Source organism: Leucoraja erinacea, chromosome 39 (genome assembly GCF_028641065.1).
Source record: "Leucoraja erinacea ecotype New England chromosome 39, Leri_hhj_1, whole genome shotgun sequence".
NCBI classification, from domain to species: domain Eukaryota; kingdom Metazoa; phylum Chordata; class Chondrichthyes; order Rajiformes; family Rajidae; genus Leucoraja; species Leucoraja erinaceus.
The window spans coordinates 9273758-9282863 of record NC_073415.1 but is presented as its reverse complement, the minus strand read 5'-3'; the positions used below and the strand labels follow the sequence as shown (position 1 = coordinate 9282863).

At 42.9% G+C, this 9106-nt stretch overlaps 1 long non-coding RNA gene across 1 annotated transcript; it reads left to right on the top strand.

Moving 5' to 3' along the window:
- Positions 1-1026: 1026 nt before the first annotated feature.
- On the top strand, positions 1027-6618 carry LOC129714559 (uncharacterized). Its single transcript, XR_008726363.1, has 2 exons — positions 1027-1070; positions 1696-6618. It is a non-coding gene; the product is annotated as an uncharacterized LOC129714559 (long non-coding RNA).
- The last annotated feature ends 2488 nt before the right edge of the window (positions 6619-9106 follow it).

Genomic DNA, 9106 nt, shown 5'->3' with positions numbered 1-9106 from the left:
AATGTTAATTAATACGGGTGTCAGGGCTTATGGGGAGAAGGCAGGAGAGTGGAGTAGAGAGGGAAGGATAGATCAGCCATGATTAAATGGCGGTCAATTTGATGGGCCGAATGGCCTAATTCTGCTCCTGCAACTTATTAACTTATTTGCCCCACATCATCCAGAAACAGTGAGAAACGACCCTTTTGTCATTTAAGTTGGGTATGGTTAAAATATCTCTGCATGTTGTATCTGTTGACTGAGTGACTTGAATTAGTGGCACACTTCAGCTGGATGTTGTTGGGAGCTCTTAGACCATCTGGTATCTCAATTGACTCAACAGTCAATCTTTGTGCATGTGTACAGCTCTGACATTTCACAACATTTGTCTGTATCATCAGAATGCTTGCCCCACATCCAGTATAGAGTGAACCAAACTGTTCCTCTTAAATATTGGGATGTTCAGGAGCCATTGATGTCTGCCCAGCAACACATTTTATTGCTTAGCCACTTGATCTGCCTGTTCAAAGCTCATAGTGCATATCCTCCAATCAGCTTTTTTTAGTTGCTGAAGCCCTTGTACCGAAAGCCCTAAACTTAATCTATACAAGGATCTAGAACTCTGTGTGGGCTCAGGTGACATACCATGTGCCTCATTATCCTCTGCCTTATGCCCCACTAAAGTTGATGGTTTGGTCCATGACGGTTCTATCGAAAGTGGCACAGGGGCGCCTGGGTAGAGTTGTTGCCTTACAGCACCAGAGCCCGGGTTCGATCCTGCCTAGAGATGCTGGCTGTATGTTCTCCCCGTGTCCTGCATGGTTTTCTCTGGGATCTCCAATTTCCTCCCACACTCCAGGGACGTACAGATTTGGAGGCTAATTGGCTTGGTAAAATAGTAAATTGTCCCTAATGTATGTAGGATAGTATTTATTCATTCATCGTTGAAAACATTAGCGACGCAGTGGTGCAGGTTTCTAACGGGAATGGTGGCGGACGCACCACACATCTCTGTCCTCCAGCTCATCTGCCATTTGACAGGTCTTGTGCATTCTATGGCGTATAGCTGAAGTTAAGGGACATAATGTCAGGTAGGTATCCCGTGACGGAGACCTGTGGGGTAAAAGGATAGCATCTAGTGAAGTGGCAAGATCTGGTGTTTCTCCAGGTTGTATCTCAGTGATCGGGCTTGCCCTGTAGCTGAGGTTTGGAGTGTTGATGACGGCTGTCCACCTCTTCACTGGCTTTGGAATGGAAAGCTATCCTCTTAGGAGAAGTGTCTGGAATAGAATGACATTTGGGATTAAAAGAATACTGGCAATACTTGAGATCAGGGCACATCTGTGGGAAGAGAAACGGCTAACATTTCCAATTGAATGGTCTTGGAGCTGCAGCATTAAAACACAATTCTTTCTCTTCCCACAAATGTGGCCTGAACTGTGTGATTTCAGCATTTTTGGTTTTATTTTGGGTTTGCAGTGTTATTTTGATTCTCAGCGGTTTGGGTTGGCGCCAGAATGCAATCTTGGTGCCTGATGCAAGACTGGTCATTTCCTTTGGCTTGAATTCCAGGCTTTAAGATATCTTCTGTGGGTGGAGGGAAGTTGGTTTAATACAAGATATTCAATTATTTTAATGTTTAAAGCAATTTATTTTTAATTACTTCTATAATACTCTGGATAAACACTAAAGTCTTTTTTTCTTTTCTTTTGGCAGGTTTCTGTTGCTGGGAGGGCTACTGGGAAATCATCCACATCTAGGAGTTGTACTGCCCTGTCAATGGGGGGTTAGGGTGGAGTTGGTGGGACTAAAAAAAACACCCCCTTTCTCCGGAAATATCGGGGGGGAAACCGCCTCTAAACCAGAGCAAACGGGATCAATTAGGCTGAAAGATCTTGCACGCCTTCTCTCTGAAGAGGCAATTGCCACTACACGCGGGATAATCCAAAGATCCTGAGGGTCAAATCTCTCGGACAATTCGGGAGGGGGCAAAACGTGTGGGGGGAATTTAGGGGAAAAAAATTAAAAATATAGGCAGGCTTAGTGAAGAATTCCAAAAGATTAATAAAATTGGCTAGGTTTAAACAGCCTTGACCATCTAAATTTGGGTAACACCAAGTCTGATGCTTGTGCCGTGGTTTAAGAGTAGAAGTTTTTAAAAGTCAAAACTTTTTGTTTTAAAACACATTAAAGCTAGAAAGCATACTGAGCTTTGTACCGTTGCGTAGATACCCCAGCAGTCATCTAAAAAGAGAGTCACTGTTTCAAGCTAGACTGCATGGTGGCGAACTGTAATAGTCTAGCGATCTCTGAATAGAATGTAATGAACCATAACGTATGTGTGTAGATCAAGGCTTCACTATCATTTCCGATGGATCGGTCCAATGCGGAGTGGCGCTCGGCTTTCTGCTCCCCTCGTGCCTGGGAGTGGACAGGAGATATTGTCGGGGCAGGGGGGTGGGGGGTGGGAGTGCTGGGATGAAAGCCTGTACCTTTGATCCTGTAATGAAGCATGTCTGTACTGTCGGGCTCTGGCAACGCCCTGTTAAACGATGAACTGTTCGAGTTTGTTCCTAATTATTTTTTGTGATAATGTGCTGCTGCGCTCTTTTTAAAAAAAAAGTGTAAATTGAAATGGCAAGTGTTCAAAGAAAAAAAGCTTTTTTTAAAAAACACCCCTTGCTAGGACCTGTGACTTTTTTTAATTGTTCTATAGTTGATTCCATGTTCCTGAACTGCAGTTTGACACAGGTGTGCTATTGGTGGTGAGAGGTAGGAGATATTTGCTCTGTGCTGAATGGATTAAGGATTAACTGATGGAGCTACTGCATTGATAGATGTTTGCGGGGGAATACGACTAGTTTTTCAGTAGCCACAAACAGGCAAAAATGTAATTGTATTCTAGATGGGTTTATGGTTATTATGACAACCTATTTGGTCAGTGTATTGGCTGAGATGTTGTACTTGCAGAGTAGGGTCCTGCCAATGAGGACTTTGGGCAATATGTTTCCAATTTAGGCAAATAATGGACGCAACAATAGTTTCCCGCTAGTTTCCATTTTTGCTTTTCAAACCTACTATCATCAGAATCATTCTGAATGTGATCACTGTATCCTCTGCTATAGATGCTAACACTAGATCTGACCAAGCATTGGAGAACTGAGACCCGTGGCAAAACAGTCCAGTAGGCAACTCATGAAATGGCTTCAGTCCAAATCCTGCAAAACTACGTTATTTGGTGTTGGGAGTTGACATGCCACGATTAAAATAAATTTATATGGCCCATTTCTTCCCTCTAGTCATGAGTGATGTTCAGCTCCAAAAACCACATGGGCTTTCAATGTTTGCCTGCTAGTTGTGAGCATTGTGCCTCTCATCTGTCAAACCACGAACCCAGCCTGCCATGGACTGATCAGAAGCGCATACGTGTCACTGGTTTTGTGTGGACCAGGTAGAGATTTCCAACACCACACCTTTCCCCCCCCCCCCCCCCCCCCCCCCCCCCCCCCACCACCCCAAGAAATAATGTGCTGTATAACTGGCTTACAATGAAACGTACAAGTTCCCACCTGCTTGCTGAGCCACTAGTTTATTAAGAACCACTCACTGGATCTCTTGCTACATTGACCAGTGTAAACTGTTATTACAGCGCCCATTATTCTTGTCCCTGGGAAAGTAGTGGTGTCTTTAGTTCAAGTCCTGTAACCATTCCTGTTTTCTCTTAGCAGGTTTGTCCCTTGCTTGTGGGAAATCTTTTGTAAAATTATTTTCAACAGTTAAGTGAAGTTCTAGGGACACAAGGATTAAATTGATGGTCACATTTTGCCCAGGTTCTTGGTCTCTCCTACATTAGAGTGAGGCAAGATGCTCTGGGCCTCATTCCTCTGGTCTTTGTGTCTCTAAAAAGCGTACGGTGAACATTTTGTCTCTGAATTGTTGTGATTCGTGTCATATTTAATGTGATAAGGATGTTAGTCTGCAGGTGAGAAATTTAATGTTGCTAATAAATGAGGAGAGTCTGGCTCCAAGTGCCCCTGGGAGCAGAGCATGTATTGGCTCTGGTCACTGGTGCATTTCCCCAGCTGCGTGAGGCCAGGCGATAGATTGTTAAACCCTTAATGTCCAACCGGACTTGGTGTTGGCGGGTATTCTATTTGTTTGCTGATGGCAAGTGGTAATTTGGACCAGTCCCGACTATTAGTTGTATTTCCTTGTCCATATGACCCGAATTTTGGAATTTCGTTCCTTGTCTCTTTAGATTTGTTTTCTGTTTGACCTTTGACAACCATTTCTAGAAATAACATCGTCTCTTTCTTCCCCCCCCCCCCCCCAGCCTCCCAAAATGGGATGGTTCTGAATTATTTTCATTGATTTCTGGGGTATTGTGGTATTGGGCAGTCAGTGCTATCTGGCTGCTGGCACGGACCTTGGTGTGGTCTAACAGTATCTACCATTGCCACTGGACTGGAGGTCCACAGACCTGTCAGGAATGTACTGATCTTGCTCATTTTGCACAGTGCTTGTGTGTGGAACTCTATTGGGACAAAAGAGAAGATGGAACAAAGAGCTCAGCTCTCCTCTATGAAGCAAATCCAAATCTTTACCAGCAATCACCAAGACCAGGGTTGGATTATATTTTGTGCGGCTTCAAAGGGCCCTGATGTAAACTGTGCTTGGAGTACCTGCCAATAGATTGTGTGTTAGTTGTGAGTCTGTTTTAATTTATTTATGTTTGTGTTCAGCTGTAGCTCTCTACAATAGCAGTAAGGAGGTGAGAGTGAGTTTAGAGGGTGAGTGAATCTGTTGGAGGGATTGTGGTGCTCCTGTGCCATGACATCAAGAAGCAAACAACTGTCTTTATCTGGCTGTACCTCAAACTGTCTGAGCACTTGCAGACTGAATGTTGCATGCTCAATGTGGTGCATATGTTTCTAATCCTTAAATGTTATTCATAGAAGTAAACAGCAGTGTTTCTTTGTCATGCTGATGTAATCACGATGTAGCCTGAGTATATTGTTTGAACCAAAATGGGAAGGTGGTGTTTTGGAGGGATGGGGAAGGGAGGAAAAGGATAATTGGGAATGTTAGTGACAGAGCATTGAACAGATATTGAGCTGCTTTATTTTTAACTGGGTGGTAAGAGGTTTTGGCATTTTTGCCTCTTCACTCACTGCCATTTTCACGAGCGAGGTCACACCCGAAAAGTCAAAGGCCTACCCCGGGCCATGTTGCCTGAAAGGTATTCTTCCTTTGTTAGATGGCGACGCCATGAGCAATTGGAATCAAGGCAGAGTCTGATTTCCCCTCAGTGATCTGCAGGGCAGTCATTTTCCCTGGGGAGGGAGGAGGGTGCAAAGTGGGAACTCGCCTGGAAACAACGAGCATTTTTACAGGGGTGTCTTGAGATGAGTTGGGTAACTAAATCGTATTATACATTATGAATAAAAGGGAAGGGGTGGGGACCCATTGGGAAAATTTGTGGCAGGGGGGTGGAATTCCAGGTCCCCTCGTCTCTTGGCTGAGAGTTGAGCAGCATTTACTGTTGTCATCTCCCTGGCTCTGCTAGATGCTGGTCTGATTATCACTGTGACACCAGGCAGATTTGAAGACGGAATTGGAATTTTGCTGCTCCACAGTTGCACTGATGCTGGGCACAGATGCCAGTGTTCTGACTGAACGGTGCATCCAAGCACAGAGCTTCAGTGGGCAGATGGTTGGCATTTTCTCTAGCCTCCCAATTGGGGTGGATCTTTGGGCCTGTGGGTTGTCCAGTGGTGTGGATCAGTAGTAAGGAGCTGGGTTGTGCCAGTGTGCTGCATACTGTATTGTATTAACAATATCACTGACACTAATCTCAATGGTCTGTAAAAGGAAGGTTTAGCTTGATTCTGATGTCAAAAATATATTGGTTACCAGTTTGCACAACTGAAAAGTGACTATTTTAACAGCCCTGCGTGGGATTGAGGGTAAAAACACTGTCTAAGATGTAAACGTTGGTTCAGGCAAGGAGTATCTGAGAAAGGGCATGTCTCCCCGCTGCGTCTTGCCATGCCTGGTTGCCTGCTCTTACCCCGCACATGTCCGCACTCAAATAGAAATTCTCAGTGCCTGCTCACACATTGCTACTGTTGTGACGCATTCTCCTGCGAAAAGCCAAGCAGGAGACTATTTTGAAAACGACATTCACTAAAGCTATGCAGTCTCTGATCCTGAGATGTGGGAACTGGGTACATTATAAAGCAGGAAGGCAGTCTGTTTGATGGCAAGGCTGTCCAGTGAGTGAAGAGCCAGGCCATGTTTGGATCTCCGGTCTGCATGCAGGCAACCTTTCCTAGGTATGCTATTCCATTGCTCGGAGGAGATGAATGCTTTGGAGATGTTTCTCAGATGCTCTTATTGCTGGACTTGTGACTAAAACTGACCCCATCCCTGAACTCCTGTACAAGTGTTATGCCGTTGTCCCCTTTTAACTTTGAGTTGTATATTTGTAAATGTGCGGTGTGTTTCCTGTGAATTGATCAGTATAATGCCGGCCGTTTGCACCTTTGCTCAACTGAGATTTTTTTCTCATTTTTATATAAATTTGTTTTTTATTTTATTTTTTCCTTTATTGACTAAAATTGGTTTCTTGTGACTCTAGTTTGTGTAGTCCTGTTCTTTTATTTCCTACTATAAAAATGGATTTTGATATCCCATCTTTGAGCTCGGCTTTAGCTGCATTGACCTCCACACAGTGAGTGAAGCTCTTTAAGAATTAAGCACTATCTTTAGCTGTCTATGGAGGATTTGGAAGGTATTGCATTGAAAAGAACAAATGTAGCAAAGATTAAAGGTTGCCTAGGTTAGAATAATTTTAGAATCTAGTAAAAGATGACAAAATATAAATAGATGGTAAAGCAGCAAATAATGCATGTTTAAAAAAAAAAATCTTTACTGGCATATGAATATAAAGAGAATAGCTAAAATAAATACTAGATTCCTAAAGAACGAGACTGGAAGATTAATTTTAAGTTGCTCTTCAGTAGAAAGCACTAATAAAAACACTGATGGTAAAAGATGATCAAGGGACAAGGAGGAGGAGCATTTTAAAACAATCTGTTAACACTAGAGAGAGGCACTAACTAGGCAGACTGCTGGAGCTAAAGTCTGGCAAGTACACTTGACCTGATTCTGGTTGATAAAGTGAACTGCAGATATCATGAATGCATTGTAATTTACCAAAATGCCCTGCGCTGTGCAGATGTCCCAAAGGATTAGAAAACAGGAACTACCACCACTTCAGGAAACAAACCTAATCTGTCACTAAAAAAAACTGGAATCCATTATTGAGGTAATCCCAGAACGATTAGACGGTAAGTAAATAAAGCAGAATCAACATGGTTGATGAAAGGGGAAATAGAATTTGACACATCTGGTTGAGTTTAAGGATATAATGTGAACATTGGTTAAAGCTGAACCAGTAGATAATTTACCACACAAAAGGTCACCTAGATGATAACATGGGATTGGGGTGATGTTGACCCAGATAGCTGATTTTCTAACTCAATACCATTGGAACAAATGGAGACTCGGAACTCCAGATGTTGGAATATGGAGCAACAAACTCAGCGAGTTGAACGTCGTCTTGTCAACATTTTGAGTGGAACCCTGCACTGGGACCCCGAGTGGAAAGGGGCCAGAATAAAGGGAGGGGGGGTGATCTAATGTTCCTTTGAGATATGGATGGACGGATGGATCCAGGGAGGGGATAGATGATAGATGGAGGCAGACAAATAAAGGCAGGTAGAGACCGATCTTTGTGAATGATGGAACAAGCTACTTCTGTTTTTGTTCTTATTAATCCATGTGCATTTTTTTTGCAAGTCTGTTGCATCTTCCATAGGGATTTGAGTTGGGACTTGTGTCGGGGCGTTTGCAATAATTGGTAGAAGAAATATTTCAAGGATGAGGGAAGTGATATATGGTGGTGTACTGTGCAATCTTGATATGCAAATATTAATCGGTAGTCACAACAAGCAATGATGAAAACAAGTATGCCGACCTTCATTGCACAGAAGTTTACATGGAAAGATAAAGGAAGACTTGAGATGGTACAAGGCTTTGGGATAAAACTTGGAATTGGTCTGTGTATTTGAGGATGTTTTGCATTATAGGTACATATTTCCGTGACGAGGGTACTGATCTACAAGTGCATTATTGGCTACATGGGAGTTCAGAAGAGATTGAGATATAGAGATTCTGGGAGGGATTGCTTGGATGCTTGCTGAGACTAATATCAAGCTAGAGACAGCTTTAGGGGGCACAGTCTTTATAATGAATGGTTGGTTATTTAGATGAGAAGTTTCTTTATGAGTTTTTTATTTTGGACCCTCCCACCCCACTCTGGGGACTGTGGATGCTCCATCACTGAGTATATTCAAGTCTACCGGATCTGATATTGGACTGAAGAAATTGTATCAGATGGCGATCAGAATGGGATGGTAAGTGGTGCGGCAGTTTCATTCCCTAATCGAGAACCATCAAAGTAAATTGTTTCTCTGCCACCTTCACGTCCTAAAGAATGTAGTTCAGGATTGGGTAGTTGCCGCATAATTTGTGGGGGGGTTTTTAAAGCCCAAAATTTCCTTTGTACCCATTATATATCCCCAAATCCAATATGTTTAAATCATTACAAGTAGATCCTGTCAACGATACACATATACACTCAGTGTTTCTTTTAATTGTTCTTTATTATTTCAGTTTGTTCTGGTCAAAATGTTTTGCATTGCAACTCAGCATTAATTAAAAGCAATGCAGACATGATTAGACTTTGGTGCTCTCACTAAGTAATATAACTTACAGAACAGGTAAGGTTTGTTTAAAGAGCTCATCCAATAGATGACGTTGGGGGATTCTATAATTGGCCCCAGGAGCGATTCAGCCCTTGGTGCTTTTCACTAAGGGGTAACTGACATCTTCAGCTATGCTAGACAAAAATGCTGGAGAAACTCAGCGAGTGAGACAGCATATATGGAGAAAAGGAATAGGTGATGTTTCAGGTCGAGACCCTTCAGACCATGCTGGTACTCCAGTCTGAAATCTATTAATTAGAGTGCTTTGATCTCTACTTTGCCCGGGGAATGGGGTA